The 20,603-nt window shown below is 37.4% G+C and overlaps 1 protein-coding gene across 8 annotated transcripts in view; it reads left to right on the top strand.

The window, feature by feature from the left end:
• PPFIA2 (PTPRF interacting protein alpha 2) overlaps positions 1 to 20,603 on the top strand; it is a 484,065-nt gene that overhangs the window by 69,793 nt on the left and 393,669 nt on the right. The gene's annotated exons all lie outside the window — the stretch shown is intronic.

The following is a 20,603-nucleotide window of genomic DNA, read 5'->3' as shown; positions in this document are numbered from 1 at the left end:
ACAATTCCCAACAGTCAGTAGGAATGTTAGCTGGAGAGTGCAACCCACAATTCTGTCCAGCCATACTTTGGGGACCCTCCCTCCCGCATCCCGCGCGCCAACCTGACTGTTAGGAAGCCAACTAGACAATCAAGAAGGCAATAGCTTTCCTGGGCAAGAAACAACAACCAATCGATCTCCAAAAGCAAATGCACAAGTCAGTTCAAAGGGCTTTCTGCCTGCCACTATGAATTTGGGAAGGAAAGGACCACCTGAAGTTTTACTTTCCTCTCTCCACCAGGCACCGCTGATAGAGATCTAGGAGAGCTGAGTGTGATAAGCATTCTTACCTTTGGCTGTCTTCTGCCAGTTTCCCCCAGGATTCCGCAGGCTCTGGAGCGAGTGGGGCATCCCAGCTGGCCTTATCGTGGTCGCCAGGAGCTCATGAGGAGGCAGAAAAATAGTCTTGAGTCTACTGTTGTTATTGAGTGTTCGCCCCCCCCCCCCCACCCCTTATTTTTTTTCACTAAAGCACCTTGTAAATGGAAAAGTTTATCCAGGTTAAAAGTTCTCGCGGTGGCCGCTGTAACTCAGGATTATCCTGGATAAGGTTAACCTGGTTTTTCGGCCTCAAAACACAATAGGATTCAGCTGAGGCTTCACGCCGGGCCCAGTCCAGCCTCAGGCGGACCCACACTGACCCGGAACCAGTCCGTCTCTAACTTGTCCGAGGTCCGGCCCCAAACCCGGTCGTTTCTGAGTCGGACCGCAGTCCGGCCCCTCGTCTGGTCCTGTTTCTATGTTGGACCCGGTCCGACTTGAGAAGATGTCCGCGCGGAGTCTGAAGCCCGGGAGACCTCGAGAGGGCAGGACCCAGCCCCTCGCTGGAAGGATGCGCGCTCAGCACTCCGCAGGTACCGCGGCTGCTTGCCAGTGGCTCCCGGGGCCCTGGGCCTCTGCTTGGTTCTCACACTAAGAGCTTTAAAAGATAAACTGAGGCGTGTTAAAAAAAATTTAAAAGTTTAGAGGAGCAAAGGTCGATTCAGTCGGGCAGCATCCACTGTAACAAATAGAAAGGGGTTCCAAGTTGAAAATGCAGAAAGGAGCAGGCAGGAACAAGGAAAATAGGCCCCAAAGCGCGTTGGTTATAGCAGAGTTACTTTCTTTTAAGGGATGGCAGGGGTCTGTCAGGCAGATTACTTAACTAGCTCTGATCCGGCGACTGATTCCTGACAGGTGTTTCTGATGCTGTTTCTGGGAGAGCCAGCGCTGTTTGGTGATGTGCTTAGCATAAACCACTCCATTTTGGGCTTCTTGTTTTAAATAAAGAATAGTCTTTTCTAATGCAGTATAAAATAGAAGAATAAAACTTGAAAAAGAAGCAGAAAAAAGAATCTTACTGGCTTATACGGCTAAGAAAAGACAAGGTACCTTTATACATCCCCCACGCCTGCACTACTTTGCACGTGTGTATTACCAAAAATTACAGGACTGATTTCACAACAAAGGGGTGCCTACATGCCTAACAACATTATTAGTTCCTTCTGTTCTTCTTTGGCGACTCCTCCTTATCCACAGCCAGTCTTCAGCCTGTAAGTGTGTTCAGATCTTGCCCATCTTAAAAAACAAACTTCCTGTACTAGAAATGTAGATTTTCATCCCCAGAACCTCTGGATCAAAAACTTTTAGATGAGATCTGGGATATGTCTTTTTATCAGCTTTCCAGGTTACTCTCTGTGCACTGAAATTTGATACTGACTTACAAAATAAAAGTAGCAGGACTGGGTCATTAAACACGATAGAGCTGATTAAATCCAGGGGTTCTTCAAAGTTTGCTCTAGGTAATGGATGGCATCACCGACTGATGGACCTGAGTTTGAGTAAACTCTGGGAGTTTGTGATGGACAGGGAGGCCTGGCTGCGATTATGAGGTCGCAAAGAGTCGGACAGGACTGAGTGACTGAACTGAATTGAACCAATGGTGATAGTAATTGAGGTATGAAGGACAGTTGAAAGGATGAAGACTTCAGTTTGGATACAGTGTATTTGAGATATCTTGATGACATTAAACACCAGGACAGGTAACAATTTAGAAACCATCAGTATATGGTTTCTAACCACTGCTAGTGGTTATGACTCTATGAATGAATGAGATCATCCCAGGGAATCACAGCACAAGAAAGATGGGTCAAGGATAGAATTCTGTGGGATACCAGTTTCAGGGGCACTCAGGTGAAGAAGTAATCATGGGGTTAAGAGTAGGCGTCCAATATTTTATGGAAGAAAAGTTTCATGGATTAAAATTTTAAGGAGCAAAGATTCACCCATGTTATAGTAATTCTGACATCCAGTAAGAATTTTATTTAGCAGCATATTGAGATCATTGTGCCTTTGATGATCCCTAATGTGCCTAACCCTAACCCCTAACCCTAAGATAAGATTCTGTACAATTGTGGACGTAGAAACAGGTTTGGGATTGAATGATTAGTAAAGATATGGAGAGATAAAAATATATACTACATCTAGAGGATGAACTGAAAAGAGAGATAGGGAGATACCTGGGGATGAATCATATGTTCAGAGACAATAATTAATATTATACCAATATTATAAGATGGAGAATCATCATGGTGATAAAATCCACTGAAAGCAAACTTTTGTATTTATAGACCTATCCAGAATCCAATCATTTGCTTTCCTTTCATTATGACTGTACTAAATTAACCTGTTATAATCTATAAGAGTTATACCAAACTCTTAATAATCAAGGGAGAAACTCACTTTTGTTTTAGAGTGTGTTTCATAATTTTTAATTTACATATTCTCAACAAAAACTTATATTACTAATATGAATAAAGTAATTTTACCACTACACAATTTTTTACATCAAATATTCACAATAAACATTGAAAAAATAAGAAGAAAATATCTCTGCAAAAAGTCATATTTACCCAATTATAACATCATAAAAAATTTAAAATAATTTTATGTATTGAGTTGACCAAAAGATTCATTTGTGTTTTTCGATAACATCATACAGAAAAACCCAAACGAACTTTTTGGCCAACACGATATTATTACATCTATTCTTTAAAAAGCTTGCAATAAAACAGAAAAAGAGACACAGAAATACAGAACAGACTTTTGAACTCTGTGGGAGAAGGTGAGGGTGGGATGTTTCAAAAGAACAGCATGTATACTATCTATGGTGAAACAGATCACCAGCCCAGGTGGGATGCATGAGACAAGTGCTCGGGCCTGGTGCACTGGGAAGACCCAGAGGAATCGGGTGGAGAGGGAGGTGGGAGGGGGGATCGGGATGGGGAATAAGTGTAAATCTATGGCTGATTTATATCAATGTATGACAAAACCCACTGGAAAAAAAAAAAAAAAAAAAACTTCCATTCAATGTCAAAAAAAAAAAAAGCTTGCAGTATATAGCAGAGTAGGGTCTACTCAACCCTATCACATTTTTAAAATGCTATTGAAACAAATCAAATTCAAATCAGTAGTCAATTGATCTGGTTTTATCTTTGAGGATAAATCTTGCCATTAAAAGAGGTTTATATACTATGTACCACCTTTAGTAACTTTATAATTTCTTGAATCCTATAATGTTTTATTTCTGAGGTTTTGATTTTGCACATCCTTTGATGGTAGAATATCTGATCTAGAGGCTTTTCTGAGTTAGAAAAAAATAACTCTGCTTTCCACAGTTTGAAGGCAATGGAGAAGGCCACTCCAGTATTCTTGCCTGGAAAATCCCATGGACGGTGGAACCTGGTAGGCTTCAGTCCATGGGGTTGCAAAGAGTTGGACATGACTGAGCGACTTCACTTTCTTTCAACAGTCTAAAAGTTAGCAAATATCATAGCCTCTGACAGTATTTGTTATAAAATCTCCTGTGTTCCAATGTATTTTATTGTACATGGTAATTATCATGGAACATGCAACAGATAACTTGCATTCAGGTTACTCAAAACGACTGCTTTAAAGAAGAAAAGGAATGAATCTGTTTCCATAACGGTGTTTGTGTGTATCTGTTTTGTGTGTAAGTGTGTGCATATATATGAAAAGGATAAGGTAGGTTAAATTAATCACAACTCTAGGCCACACTCTCTGAACACCACCCCTCCATAGGCACAGGAAATGGTCAAAAGTTATGCAAATTAAGGGATTTGTCTCAAATTAGATTAAAAATATGTTTTATCCTCAGGGGCCTATATCTTCATGCTTCTTCTTCTGACTCTTTACCCACAGCAGTCCTACATAAACAAATCTCTTTTCTTAGAAACAAATATTTTCAACTCTTGCTCTACTAAATCAGAAAGTCTCTGAGTAAGACATGGCATCAGTATTTTTGTCATCTTCTTTCTCTTCTGGAATAGTAATATCCATGATGAAATTTATGTATATTTTATGTAACTTATTTTAAAATTTCCCTCAGTAAACTTATCTGAATAGAACTATTCTTATCACATTGGTTATAGTTGTTTGTATTGCAGACTTTTAAACACCATATATAGATTTATTTAAAAAATTAATGTCAGTTATTTCCTTGATTGATCATTCTAGCCTGACTTGAATTGAAATAGTATATTCATCCAGTCACTGAGTCATATTTATTGAGGGCCTGTCATATGTACACATTGATCCAGATTCTGGAAATTGAGCAGTGAACAAAACAAAGTCTTTGTCTTGAGGAAACATGCTGAACAGTGAAGGGGAGAGACAACTTGAGAGCATTTGTAACACTTTAGAAGTTTTTATTGATTGATGTTAATTTTACTAAAGAAAACCCATGTTCTCTTGCAGTTTCTAGGTCAATGTTATTGCTAGAAAGTGTAAAGTGCCCTCTTCTGAATAATGTAAATCTAAATCCAATAGTGTGATATAATTATGTATAGATTTTTCAGCTGAAGTGGCCTATAAAACTCTTCATAATTACAAATATAACATTTAATTTCTCTGTTTTTCTTTTCCTTTTCTTCCCCAAACTAATTGGATATATCTCTCTAAGTCTGAGCTGAGAGTTGTTGTAAGGGAATAAAATTGTAACTCAGTAAATAATAATAGTTTGTAAGTTGGTTTTAAATAGTTTATTATATACTATAGCATTTAGTGAACCAACATAGCCTCAAGGTCTTAAAAATTGTTTACTGATAAATTATCTCATTTGGAATATGTACTTTCCAGTAAGACCTCCCAATTGAGAGGGAGGAGGAAAGATATCTTCCTTTTTATGTTTAATTCATTACACAATTAGAAACATGTTCATTAAATAAAATTTAGAAATTCAGAGGAAAATCTACATTTCATATGGAAGCCTGACACTTCTGCCATTAGGTAATGTCTGTCTATGATTTATTTCAATAAAAATGATTCTATATTCATAATAAACCCAGATTTGAGATTAAAAATCATATACTTTCACATGCAAAAAAAGTCTTTGATTCTTTTTTTTTTTTTGTCTTTGATTCTTAGGTGAAAAAATGAAGGTCAAAAGTCAGAACATCGATGTCCTTTTAAGTGTATGAGGTTTAAGGATGAAAGACTGTCTTTTCATCTAGTGGAGAAAAACAGCAGGGAATCAAATAGGTCAGGACTAATTGGATCCCATTTTAATAGGTTAACTTTTTTATTGCGCATTTTCAAAAAACTGTCCAAAAAATCTTTAATTCCTTTCCTGAGAGAAGAATTCATGATATGGCTTAAAAAATTTCTTGATCAATAATGAATTCCAAAGGAATGAAAATAAAGTAACATGTAGATAAAAAGTTTTGCTGAAGCCATTACATATCAAGAAGACTTTAAGAGACCATATTTAATTATAAGTTCCAATTAAGTCTGCAAAAATATTGTGAGATCTGCTCATCTTGGTTTGTGTCTGTGCTTCATTAGATAAGCCTGGTTTCTTCATGGTTTTGTAAGTCAAATATAAAAGGTTTAAATGTAAAAATATGCATTTTGTGTCTTTTTCCTTAAACTTGACTCAGTCACAATGTATCCTGATGAAATTATGATGCCACATTCTTTATGACTGGATTATGAGAATGGGGAACCTATAGGTAGAAGAATGGAAAAACCAGCTTTTTCTCTCCCCCTACCAGTATGTGGGGGCTTCCCTGGTAGCTCAGCTGGTAAAGAATCCTTCCTGGATTGGGAAGATCTCCTGGAGAAGGGATAGGCTCCCCACTCCAGTGTTCATGGGCTTCCCTGGGGGCTCAGATGGTAAAGAATCCACCTGCAATGGGGAGACCTGGATTCCATCCCTGGGTTGGGAAGATCGCATGGAGGAGGACGTGGAAACCCCCTCCAGTATTCCTGCCTGGAGAATCCCCATGGACAGAGGAGCCTGGCAGGCTACAGTCCATGTGTTCGCAAAGAGTCCCACACGACCGGGCGACTGAGCGCAGCACAGCATCAACATGTTATTCAAAGGAAAGCACATCGGTGACCGCTGTTGTTTCTACTGTGGCTGCTTCTGCTGCTGCTGCTGCTGCTGCTGCTGCGAAGTCACTTCAGCCGTGTCTGACTCTATGCTGCTGCCCCGAAATTTCTATGTGCAGTCATTCACTCCCCTCATCAATCATGTGAGACACTCTTATTAGATGACTTTCATATATGAGACACTAAAGCACAGAAATGTGAAGTAGCTAGCCAAGATTACATATCTAATCTGTGTCAAAGTCAAGATTTGAACCTAGGTACCCTGGCTCTAAAGCTCATGTTTCTAAGTAAGCTATACAGACCCATGTATTAATAAAACACTAACATGAACTACATGGCAAAACCATAATATATTGAAATTAAATTATCACCTTTGTTGAATTTCTGATTGCAAAATTCTGGATAAATTTTGTCATTTTGGGGGATCCTGCTTGTTCAGACAATTCCGTTACAACACTGGGAATTAGGAATGAGGTCAGGGAACTGCCTAAGGAAATTAGAGTTGAGGAATAGAAAATGCAAAACCATTTAAAAGAAGCAGAAATCAGTTGAAGTATAGAGGTAGTCATTGGAGCAGAATATATTTTTCTAAGGGAAACATTTTTTTTGACTAGCATGTGTATGTGCAGAGTGAGGCTAGACTAGACCATTTGTAAAAGCTCCTATGGAGGAGGGGGGAGTTCTATACATGGAGTTTTAAGATTGTCATGTACTTCCTTGTGCCTTCTTGAATGGATGCTTTCTAATTACCTTATTTATTACTCAAGCACTAGATAGAAATAAATTGGATGCATGTGTTCATATTTTTAATATGTGATCAGATACTGAATGAGGAATATTTTTAATCTATGTTATAAAATATCTCTGGTTAAAAATAACATATGAGTCATCAGCCATGATGGTGTATATTCAGCATCTAAAAATCACGGTGCTTTTTAAATATTCTTTTGTGTCAGTTTGACTGAGTCATTCATACATAATTGAAAAGAAATTGCCTTTTTTTAATAGAATTCCATGTCAAAGCTGATAGTTACATGTGGCTTTGAAGTATCAAAATTCAACCTAGTAGTAATCATAGCAAAAATTATTTTTTCTTAGAAATTTAAGAATTCTTAAATATTCAGAAATGGCTAAGACAACAGAAATGTGTATGGAAGAAGACGTATTGTGAGCTTTGCATACTTTTATGATTCATACTGAGAGTTGTTAATAACAATGTAAGCAATTGGCTGATCACTTAGTGTTTATACCCCAACATTCCTTTTAGAATGTTTCTAGAAATACTGTTTTTAGATAGAGTTGTATAAATGCATAAAAACCAGAATAAGAGAAATGTTATTTCTTTTATTGACTCATTGGTATAAAAATTTTAATTCTGTGAAATGCCTTTATGTTATATTGAGCCCTTATGTGGCAGAAAGTATTAGAAATGTGAAATGTATATTGAGTTTAGTTGCTGTGTTAGTTATCCATTCCTATTTAGCTGCTATCCATCCCTCTATAAACAATTACACAGTTTTATAAAACTCAAAACCAGCTGACTTAAAACAACAATATTTGTTATCTTATGACCTCTGTGGGTAGGGATTTGGGGTGGTTTAGCAGGGTCCTCAGACTCAAGGTCTCTCATAAGTCTGCAATCAAAGCATCAGCCAGGGCTGCAGCCACCTCAGTCTCACATAGGGGAACAGTGGCTTCTGAGTTCACTTACATGAGCTCACAAGCTTTATGTCCTGGCTGCTTGTTGACATGAGACATTAGTTTCTTGCTACATGGACGTCCCCATAATGATACTTGTAAGGGGCAGCTTCCCCTAAGGGTTGAGAGAGAAAGACAGAGACACAGAGAGAGATCACAATTTTTGCAGCCTAATCTTAGAATCTTACATCTCATCACTTTTACTATGTTTCCAACAGATCCATATCATATTCAAGGGGAGACTAGTACACAAAGCTATGGAATTTAGGAGATGGGATCATTTAGATTCATTTTAGAGTCTCTCTACCCCAATTTTCAAAGATATATTAAACAATATTGCAAAATAAGTGAGATGTATCCTTTCTCCCTTTCCCTTTTTGGTAATTATCTCCTTTATGGAATTCTCTCCCTGAGTGTTACCTCTGGTCTGAAATGATGCACCTCCTTCCCATGACTGATGAAAATTTGCTTTGAGCTATTATCCATCAGTAGGTACTTGTTGAAGTAATGTTTCATATGAAAGACATTTGGCAAATGCATCGTGGACAATGAAGAAGGATAAACTTCTTCCCATTGAGTTTGCACTTGAGATGTTTGAGATTGGATAGAATCTGTGGAAATGATTCACTTAGTGTCAGTGACTAATTCCAATAATGTGTCATCTTTCAATGCCCTAGAATAGAAAAATAGTTTATAATAGGAGAATATAAGTTGCTGGGGTCTGAAGGAGATTACTTTTTGGCAGAGTCCTTAAGAAAGCTTTGCTGCAACCATACAGGCAACTGTTAACTGCAAACTTCCTTCCATGACTTTGGGGTTTTTTGAATCAATATATTTTTGAGAATCCATGGAACATAGAGAGGTAGATAAATCTCTGCTAGGTGAGTTAGAATTTATATGGAAAGAAAACACATAGAGTGATAATATAGGACCTTGTACAGGAGACAGGGATCAAGACCATCCCCATGGAAAAGAAATATAGGGCATATATATATATATATATATATATATATATATATATAAATTCAGTGGATGCAATTTTTGAAAATTATATTTGGCATTTTTATTTTAGAGTACAAAAACAACCTAACAGACTCCTGGACTGGTCAAGAAAGTGTTTGTTCTGAATCTGTAGTGTCCTCATACATCCTGTGATTCAGGCCAGGCCTACTCTGGCTTGCATTTTTAATATCCCCTTTGGTAGGTTGAATAATGGCCCCCCGAGATGTCCACATCTTAATTCCCGGAACTTGAAAATATGTTACCTAACATGGTAAATGGGACTTTATAGATTATGTCTAAGGATCTTGAGATGGGAAGATTATTCTAAGTTACTTGGGTGGTTCACTGTTATCGTAAGAGCCCTTCTCAGAGGGAGGCCAGAGAGTTAGAGTCGGAAAAAGGAGACGTGAAGGTGCAACCAGAAATCAAACTGATGTTCTTTGAAGCTGGAGAATGGGACTATGAATCAGGGAACGTCAGTGTCCTCTAGAAGCTGGAAAAAACAAGAAAGTAGGTTCTTCTCTGAAGTCTCCAGAAGGAACACAACCCTGCCCCCACCTTGATTTTCAGGTTTCTGGTCTCGAAAACTGTAAGAAAATAAACTTGTTTGGTTTTAAGTCACCAAATTTGTAGTAACCTGTTAAAGCAGCAATAGAAAATTAATAAACATCTTACCCCTGGGCATTCTTTTTATCCACTTCCAGGCTAGTTTGCTTTATCCTTCTAGGTATCCTCTTGGATGCACTTCTTCCTGTGTAGCCGACAGCTAGTCTTAGAAATGAGAGTGTGTGCACACGTGTGTGTGTGTGTGTGCGCATGCCTGCTTAGAGCTTAGGGAGCGAGAAACAAAGACAGGCTTTGGTGTCAAGCATCCTGAAAAACAAAGATACCGTACTGTACACACAAAAAGACAACACGTTTTGGTGAAGACATAGAGAAACTGGAGCCCTTGCACACTGTTGGTGGGAATGCGAAATAGTGTAGCCACTATGAAAAACAGGAGAGATTCCTCAAAACACTAAAGATGAGGTGCCATATGATCCAGAAATCTTATTTCTGGATATTTACCCACAAGTATTTAAATTGTAATCTCAAAAATATTTTCCACTGTGACACTATTCAGAGCAGCTGAGATGTGCAAAAGATCCCCATGGATGAATAGATAAAGAAAATGTGATGTTTACACACAGAGACTTACACATAGACATGCACATAGAATATTATACAGGCTTAAAAGAGAAGGAAATCCTGCTAAATGCAAGAACATGAATAGACCTTGAGGATATGCTCAGTAAAATAAGCCAGTCCTAGAAGAACAAACTCTGCACAATTCCACGTGTATGAAATACCTAAAATAGTTCAAGTCATAGGAGAGATTAGTGGTTTTCAGGGGCTATGGAGATGAGGAAATGAGGAGTTGCCAACCAACAAGTATAAAATGTCCATTATACGAAATGAGTAAGTTCTAGAGATCCGTACAACATTGCGCCTGCAGTTAATAGTACTGCATTGTGCACTTAAAATTTTGTTAAGAGGATAGAACCCATTTTAAATGTGCTTAAGGTATGTAAAATTATATATATATATATATATATATTTTCCTTTCAATATGCTAATAATGCCCCCATTAAGAGAAGATGCTTTTCGATTCTGGCAGAACTTTTCTTTGCAGTGTTATTTAGCAAGACTTGGTGGAGCTCCTTGCTTGAGGATGTGGGGGTGCCTGTTACCATAGCACTGTTCTGGGCCTTTGGGCCAGCCTAAAATTGAGAAAGATTCCAGTTCTAATATTGGTTATATATAGCTGTTGCACTATGTATTCAGGATTCGCATTCCAGTTTTGGGGATGCTGGAGGCAAGGGATAAAGACTAATCTGCCATTAAAAAGTAACTGCAGGCAGTCCCTACTTTGCATGCCGCTACGTTAACTGAAGCCAGTGCATGCTGGAAACAGAAGAGCTGTCCTCTTGCTTCACACAGCGGCTGAACTGCCAGAGACAGAGCCATTGAAAACCAGGGCGTGGGTCTTATAGTCACCAGATTTGATTCACACTGTAGCGAGCAAAGTGTCAGCTGTCTGCATTTTCTGCCTGGCTGGCTTTACTTAAGAGAAACAGTCAAATTTCTTTGCCACTGAGCTAATCTCAAGAGACTTAGAATCCTTTGCACTTTGGAGTTCTTGGCTGTGTGGCTCAGTTGAATTGCTCTCATTTACATCTAGGAGGAATGATAAATAAGGAAAAGTAAGTTCCAGAAATATTACAGAAAGGGGAGATAAAATATTCCAATTTTATGTGATTTATTGTGTCTTACAAATCAAAGCATATTTATTATAAACTTTGAAACTTGCTTTTGATTTTTTTTTTTTTTGGAACTTGTTCAGTTGAATAGAAGAAAAGACTATCTATAGAATGTATACTGACTAGAACATTTTGTCATTGCCTCTGAATCTCCAGGTTGGAAGACTCTTATACTATGCTATAATGCCAACTGATTTAGTAGCATAATATCAGTGCATTCATGCTCTGATTTCAGTCAGTTTCATTTCCTTTTCCTTTTATTTAATAGTATTTTTAAAATGTGATATTGATATTGTAAACATTGATTAGTATCGGAATCTTGTTAGCATCAATTGAAATAGGGCTGCCCATAAGAAAGATAGAAAAATTATATATCCTCTTGCTATTTCTGATTACCATTTTAGTCATCATTCTTTATTTCAAAAGCAAAAGAAACAGGAAATGAACGTAAAATTTACCTCTTGTGATTTAGAACTTAAGTTTTTCTCTTAGAAATAGCATTATGAGGAGAACTCATCTGCATACCCTTTAGATTCAAATTAGACTTCTTTCTGAAAATTTTGCAAGTCTTATTTTAGGCAATGCTACTTATTACTGCTTTATCTATTTTTCATCTCTCTCTCTTTCATGATTATTATTTCCAAAATTAACGTATTATCTATAAATACTTAATATTTAGCTGGAAATCCTGTGTCAGACTTTTCTGGAAGCATGAACTTAATTAATTTGAAAATGTTTCATCTGCATTCTCACCAGTTTTTCATCATTACCTTAAAAACTCTATGTGTTAATTGGCCTAATACATAAAATTCAGAGAGATATTGTTAGATATTTGTTAGAAATATCTGATGAAAATCAAAAGGATACATGTCTTTGAGATACTATAGTCAGATAATAGTTGAAAAAGAGTTATATTTTACTCTTCTCTAAAAAAGTCACCTCAGGATAATATTCAGGTTTTTTTTAACCCAGTAAAAGTTTTAAGCAGTTATTTACTGAGTTAAAAATAAAACATGATTTGTATAAAGGATAGGTAGGGTATTGTATTTTTTTTCTAGTTATTTACTTGTATTTGTATCAGATAGGAAAAGATGAAGCATCATATAATTGGAGGTTTAATTATAAATTAAGATCACAGAAATTGAGTCTTAACCAATGAAGGATAGTAAGATAAATTTTCACAAATTTTGTGTAGCTAGGATCAGAGCATTGATATCCTCTTTTAAATGTTGGATTCTTCCTCTCACTTGCTATAGTGCATTTCAAACAGACTTAATGCTGTCCACTGTGGTGTATTAACATGTGATGATGTCATACGACACGACACTGCAAGAGGAATAAATTGTGTGTACATTCATGAATTCTATTAAAAAAGTCATTCGCGCTCTGCTGAAGAAAGATTGCTTGAACTTTAGTAGAGAGAATAAAAATTATGCATTTTAAAAAAGATACCGGTGAAAAGTTTATAAGAACCGAAGCCATAGAAATGCGTAAAATTATAGGGATAGTTGAGGAGGTAGAACATGACACTTAGGATCTCTTGCCTTTCAGGGAAAATACATTCTAGAAATGTAATGGGGATTCATACCTAGAATTAATCTGGATCTGGATCTCATCTATATGCCTGGTAATGGTTATGTTTTAATGCATATCAATATGTAATGTGTCCATAGCCCATCTTTATTTTATACATATATAATCTAATCTATACCTGTGCATGCATAATAATAGCTACTTTTAATTGATAATTTACTATAAAGCTTATCAATATAACTTTCTATGAACTATTATAATTAATAACCCAAGGTCCTTCTAGGATAAAGTAGTAAGACATAAGTTGACTTATATGAGACATATAAAGCAATTTGCCCAAGATAACATAGCTAGTAAGTAGTAAAACTAGGCTTGAACTTGTTCTCTTGATCACTAAGATATTTCTACTTGCATGTCTGTTACATTTTGTAGGCATGAGGTAGAAATACAGGGCTGCTGGATGCTCAGCCAGGTTCTCTTGGGATGGTCCTCTGTTGTGTGAACAAAGATATCTGATCATCAGTTTTGTCCTCCAGAAGTTTAAATTTTGCAGTAAACTCAAAGATAACCAGCTTCTCAGTGACTGGTATACACCAACGAAACCAATATATATCCAAAATGAAAATGGCCTAATATAGGATAATGCACATTTCAGAGTGGTCCCAAATACTACTGTCAGCCATTCAGCTCACCCTCTCCTTATAGGAGTTCGTGGGAGGTGAAATTCAACATAGATTTATTCCTTTAACATTTAGTGGTCATGCTTCACAATAATTATTGAAGATACACAAATGGCAAGTGCCTCACTGAGCTAATTTATCCCTCAAATGGCAAAGACAGATGAGGAGAATGACGATTATAAAATGATTTGGTAGAGCTGTGAGTGAGTTAAGTACATGATGCTGTGGAAGTAGCCGCAGAACCATTAACCCAGCTCTCGGGGCTCAGGAAAGTCTCCTGAGAAGAGTGGTGCCTGGGTGGAGTTTCAAGGGGTAAGATTTATCCAGAGGAGGGAAGGATGGCTTTCTAGGGAGAAGGATCTGTGGTGTAGAAGCACAGAAGTAAGAAAACACTGGTCACAAAATGAAGCACAGGATTCATTATGATGGGGGTATATGGTTTCTTTTGAAGAGGTGGTAAAAAGTGAAATAGGAAAAGTAGTCTAGAACCATATAATGAAAAATCATGCATAAAGATACTTGGTACGTTTCTTTCTAAGAAGAAAAAGATCTTATTATTAAGGACTGAGTATAGGAGTTAACATACACATGTTTGCATTTGAAAGACATCATTCTGAAGTAGTGATTCTTAAACTTTACCCTGCATCAAAGCTCACTTGGAGGGCTAGACAAGCATTGAACACAGAGTTTCTGACTCAGCAGGACGAGAGTAAAGCCCAAGAAAATGCATTTCTAAAGTTTCCAGGTGACACTGATGCTCCTAGTTTCCAGGTCACTTTGCAAGAAGCACTTCTCTGGAGAAGAGGCCATATTAATATAAGGATTAGAGTAGAAAAAACTCAAGAAAGACACTGTTTTGGAGAAAGCTAGGAATAGGGGGAACATTAGATGAGGCTTTGAGCTAAGGTAGTGAATGGAGTGGATAATGAAAGGAGGTAGCAGAATGAACTAAGTGGATACCCAGAAGGGAAAAATTGACTGGCATTGTTATTTGAATACCAGAGTGAGGGAATACTCTATTGACCTCCAGAAATCTTGATCGACTGCTTTTTGGAAATGCCAATAGAGATAAACACTGAGGGAAGAAGTTGGGTGGAGGCAGTTGGCCAGTGTAGTTAGAGGAGGAGAGGAGAGGGTATCTGATTTGGCTGTTATTGAGTTTGAGATAACAAGGACCCATCAGTGTGGAAAAGTTGGCAAAAAAAGAGCTGAGTCTGAGTCAAGATTTAGCTAAAGTTTCCCTTTATCACCTCAGCCATATGCAGGGGAATAGACAAGAAAGAAAAAAAGTAACACACACACACACAGAGAAATGATAATGGAAAGTTCTTCCAAGAGGGCCCTCCGTAGAAAAGGCAGAACCTTAAAACTCTTCTGTACTTTCTTCAGAAAACCCTATTCCATGCAACATTGACACAATTAGGTTTTTAATATATGTAGAGTTCCTGTCCTGGTTTAAATTATTTGAGGAGGATACTTTGAATTTAGAAATATAAAGCAAAAATCTTTGGAATTTTACTTTTTTGCTAAATCCAATGGTGTTAACGCTCATATCTGTAGGTCAAACCAAGATGTTTTTTGTCCCATCAGAAAATATCCACCTCACTTCAGGAGAATTCTGCTTGCAATTTTATTCATTCCTTATACAAATATTAAATAAATACGTTTTCTGCTAAGTCTCTGTGTGGTGTGCCAAGATGTGGTGCCTTATGCTTATTTTGTGTGTGATATGTTGTTGACTAAGTTGTCATCCTTCTGATGGCCAACTAGACTCTGGACTCTGAGAGCTGTGCCTTTGACTTATTCAACACCATGATGTCTGTGTCCACCCCAGTGCCTCAGTCATTCTCATTTTAACAAATTAATTCTGTGGCTCAGAGAACATTCATATTTGTGCCAGACTATGTTCAAAGTAAAAATGTAGCTATTTTCCTCTATTAAAAATTTTAAAGAACTACTAAATAGGACTCTCTCTGGCCTCCTTAAGAAAGACGATTTATGAAATTGGTTGTGTGTTTCTTGCATCTTCTCTGCCTCCCAGGAAATTTACCCTGTAAAGTTGCCAAGGAAACACTAACAGCTTAAGTCTGGTAAAAGAGGAAAGATGCCTCATTAATAAACTCAGACTCATTATTTGGATGCTTGCCTCAAGGAGCTGGTGTTCTGTGATGAAAGATTGTTTCCATTAAGCCTTATGTAAAACACTGAATGATTTTTTTAAGGAAATTTTGTTTTCTGACTTTTACTCATGCCCAGTACTATGTACCTACACTCTGAAATGTTACCTAAAAATGAGCATTTCTTATTTTTACGTTAATGTATTTGAACTGTTTATTAATGTTCAGCACATATGTTATATAAAGTTTTCAACCATTGATTTATTTATTGTACAATGATTAGGGTATCAGGTCTTTAATTGAAATATTGGCAGTATTTCACCAGAAGATGAATTTAATGTTTCAGTTCAGTTGAGTCGCTTAGTCATGTCTGACTCTCATTTTCTATTAAATCATTTTGTATATTTTCCTTCTTTGAACTAGAAACTATGGATATAGAGAAATGTATTGCCTCAAGATAATATAGAGTTGAGTGTCTTTTTTGAAGGAGGATATCTCTTTAGTGATGTATAATGGGGAAAAAAAATGCATACTGTGCTTGAAGTTACAACACCCAGGATTTCAAAGCTTCTTCGGAGCATTTACCAGACGTGTGCTCTTACACAAGTCATTCATTAATTTGTTCATTCAGGCATACTAAAAATACTTGGTATGCAGACACTATTGCCTTGAGCTATGCTTTCAAAGTGATACATTTATAGAACAATGAGAAATACTTCAATTACATCCTCTGAGACTTGCCTTTTTAAAGTATAAATTATATTACCTGATTTATTCATTCAGTCATTCATCTACAAAGTACTTCTTGAGCTCCCACCATATGGCAAACTGCTCTAGAGGCTGGTGAGTGGTGATCATCCCTTGCTGAACTCCAGACAACTCTGTTCTTTCACCAAACCCCTTTGGGCTTGGAATGTTTACAACTTCCTGCCAGTCTCCATGCTTCACCATTGCACTGGATCCATTCAACCATCCATATCTCTGTAAAATACCCTCGGATTAAGCATCTTGTTTTCGAGTTTGCCTGTTGCTTTTGGGTGGCACCTTCACTGATTCAGACAGTCGATTGTATTTGGGTTGTTTTTCAAACAGCGGTGGAGCCAGTGTGGCTGGCTCGCATGAGAGAGAGGGATGATGGTAAAAGACAAGATCAGTGAACAGCCAAAACCAGATCATCACAGGGCCTGCATGACATAGTAGTGAGTTTGTATTTTATTCTAAGATTAATGGGAAACCATGGAGGGGTTTGGATCATGGGAGTGATCTAACCTAACCTTCATTTTAAATGGATAGTTCTGACTGCAGCGTGGAGAATATATGGGGAAAGAGGAGACAAGGACACATGAAGGGACGACAGTTAGGAAGATAATTCTTTAGCCCAAGGGAGGATATTGTTGATATGATCCAAGGGATTAGGATGGTAGCAACATAGGTGGCTGGGCTTCCTCGGAGGCTCAGTGATTCTTTAGAATCTGCCTGCAGTGCAGAAGATGCGGGTTCAATACCTTGTTTGGAGAGATCCCTTGGAGAAGGAAATGGCAAGCCACTGCAGTATTCTTGCCTGGAGAGAATCCCATGAAGAGAGGAACCTGGCGGCTACAGTCCATGGGGTTGCAAAGAGTCAGACGTGACTTAGAGATTTAATAGCAACAGCAATGTAGATAATAAGAAATAGTCTGCTCCTAGCCATATTTTAAACATAGAATTGGCAGGATTTGCTGATGGATTTGGACCTGAGAAATTTGATAAATGGTGATGTCAAGATGGACAGTACTGGGACAGAAACCTACTTTGAGGGAGGAGTTGAGGTGAAAACCAAGTTTGATTTTGCAGTGTTAAGTGTTAGATGACTGTAATACCCCAAGTGGAAATTGGAGTAGGCAGTGTAAATCTCTGAGGATAAAAGCCATGGTACTAAATAAACTGAGGAAAAAAAAAAGTATTTCAAGAAGGATGGAGTGGTTAACTGTGTCAAATGTGGCTTAGAGATAAAGAAAAATGATGATGGAACACTGCCCATTGATTCAGCCAATTAGATGTCATTAGTAACCTTGGTAAGAGGGGTAGCAATGATGTAGTGGGGATAGAAGCCTGCGTTGAGAGAAAATGGAACATGAGGGACATTTGGGGGGTTTTTCCATGAAAGAGATGAGAGAAATGCTGAATTTTGATATTTTGAATATATGAATTGTGTAAACTTCTCTACAAACATAAGATACCTCATCATATTTTTTAAGACCTTGAAACAAATTTTATATAGTCATTATATTGAGTATGTAATCATTCAATAAATATGGTTGATGTTTTACTATTTTATATTGATTTTACTGTACTAAAACATTTTTCATAGATTGTTTTGTGCACAAAAATGTACTCTATATTGAAATATGGTCACTTTCCTCTAAAGAATTTCTAAAATTATTACAAGTTAAAAATATGCATAAATCAAATTTTAACATACTCATAGCTGGTAACAATATTATATTGCTTTAAGTATTTTCATATTATATAAAGTAACTGGAAGAATAATACTTGAATACTTGATATTAACTTTAAATGTAGCTATTAGGTTCTAAGATGTTCTGAATTTAATGACATGTGCAATGTTAAATTCAGTTGACTGTTTAGAGCTTTATTTTCTTCATTTTAGCATATTTTATACCCAGATTACCTTATCATCTTCTTCTTTACCATAATTGGCTGATCCTACTCTTCAGGGATAAAATAAGGATCCATCAATGGCCCTGTACTCCCAAAGTACTCCTTTTTCCCATCTCCACACAGAAGAAGCAGGATTTTCAACATCTGAACTTAATGATTTGCATGAAAAACCACATGATGAATCCCTACAGCTCAATCATTCGAATTACGTGTCAAAGGGAAAAAAATATATCAGTTTTTCGATCATGGGAAGGGGGTGCAGATAGGCAACCAGGAGCATCAGTGCGGCACCAAGTGGGGTTTATTTTAAACCTTCCCTCAAAGGGCTGCCCTCAAATCTCCTGTGCTCAGAGCTATGACACTAACTGACTGCGCCATCCCACTAGCAGTTCAGCCTTCCCGAGATTTCTGATTCATGGATCAGCCTTGAATGACCAACCTTCCATCTCAGGAGCAGAGTTTTCCCGTGTAAAAGAGACTGACTCTCCGTAGCTTCTGTCAAAGACTGACTAATAACCTCACTCAGGTGTTTGACACCTTGGAGAAGGAAGTGAAACTTTCATCAGCTGGGTTTTCTTTTTAAGAAAGTTGACTACATAATTCATGCAGTTCATTAATCCTGGTTTACTGGGTTCTGTATAGGTGGTAACCATCCACATAAAAGAGGCTGTGTAATGCTGATGGTAAGCAGCAGGCCTTCCCCAAGAAGCACATGGCAGGTGCCAGGTTAGCTTCCCACATTTCTGTAGAGTTGACTGAGGAGACAGTAGGTCCAAAGGGACTGACAGACTATATTACATACACGGCATAAATGGAGTCACCTCTGTGTCAGCTTTCCGGATCCCCAGAAAGGCCAGGACTAGGGTGAGGCAAATAGGTACTTAGGGCACAGAGTTTAAAGAGCCATTCACTCTTAGGATTCTACAAGTGTCAGTTTGTTTTGCAGATGTCTAAGAATGGGCTATGCTATTTAAAAATGGCATATAACATTTAAGGGGTATCACTCTCAGGATCCTGTAAGGGCTGGATCAGCACCTGTATGACCTTCAAACTGAGTGTCTCCTTACGTTTTTCACCGTAGTCACATTGCTTGCATAAGTCCAGTCCTGGACCTGGACCCCAGGCCCACAGGACACACTTTTGGTTAAGCCAGATAACAGAGAGTAAGAGCAGTGGGCTCTTCCGTTGAGGGGTAGCCCATTCCATCCTGAGCTTTAGCAATTCTGTATCCTGTAGATGGATCTGGGGGGGCAAGGGAAAATTCCAAGCCTCACTGGTGCCAGGGAGGAGAATGAGAACCAGTTGTGTGGACGCTCTTCATGGCTTGCTTATGTTGTCATGTTCCTGGGAGGCCCAAAGGATGTTCCACCAAGACCTGCCAGCCAAAGGTTAGCCTTGCCCACATGGACCAGGTGGATATGTGCACACTCACCAGGATGCCAAGGTGAAGCTGTTCCCCTACTATTGGTGTTAAACACACAGGTTTGAAAATAAATAAGTAAATAAAACAGGTTTGGAATCATACAAATATATTTTGTAACACCACTTTTTAATAGCTGTATGATATTGGTTAAGCTATATAAACCTTTTAACCTGGTAAGTGAGAAAAGAATAACTACTTTATAAGGTTGTTGTAGCTATTTTCTAAGACTGTTTATAATGTATACAAAGCATTTAAAGAATATCTGCATGTAGTAAATGTTCAGTAAGTAGTGATTATTTTATTAGCTATTAAATCTAAATTCCATAACCTAAAAAAAATCAAAGTTTGATTTGAATGTTTTAATCAAATAGCATTATTACAATAGCAAATTTTAAAACTATCTATAAAAATTAATGTTTTTACTTTCTAGTATCTCCCTTTTTGTTATGTATTTAAGAAGACATATGAAAACAAGGTAGACACATTTGTCAAAGATTTAAGTTATATTTGGTAGACAAAATATTCAACAATCATCTAAAAGACTGACTCACTTTCAACTATTTTCAGAGTTTCTCAAGGGATTTGCTTATTTCACCTATTAATTTTACAACATAAATGCATTCACGCATACGTCTCTTGTTGTTCACACCTGAAAATTATTTTTGCGTCAAGTGATGGATAAGCCATGTTTAACTTGGGTTTTTGTGCAAGTAGGACACTGTCTCAACTTACACTCAGAGTAGAATATGAGCTCAAAAAT

This window comes from Cervus elaphus, chromosome 3 (assembly GCF_910594005.1).
Source record: "Cervus elaphus chromosome 3, mCerEla1.1, whole genome shotgun sequence".
Classification (NCBI taxonomy): domain Eukaryota; kingdom Metazoa; phylum Chordata; class Mammalia; order Artiodactyla; family Cervidae; genus Cervus; species Cervus elaphus.
Note: the sequence above shows the minus strand (reverse complement) of the source record. Positions and strands in the feature narration are given on the sequence as shown.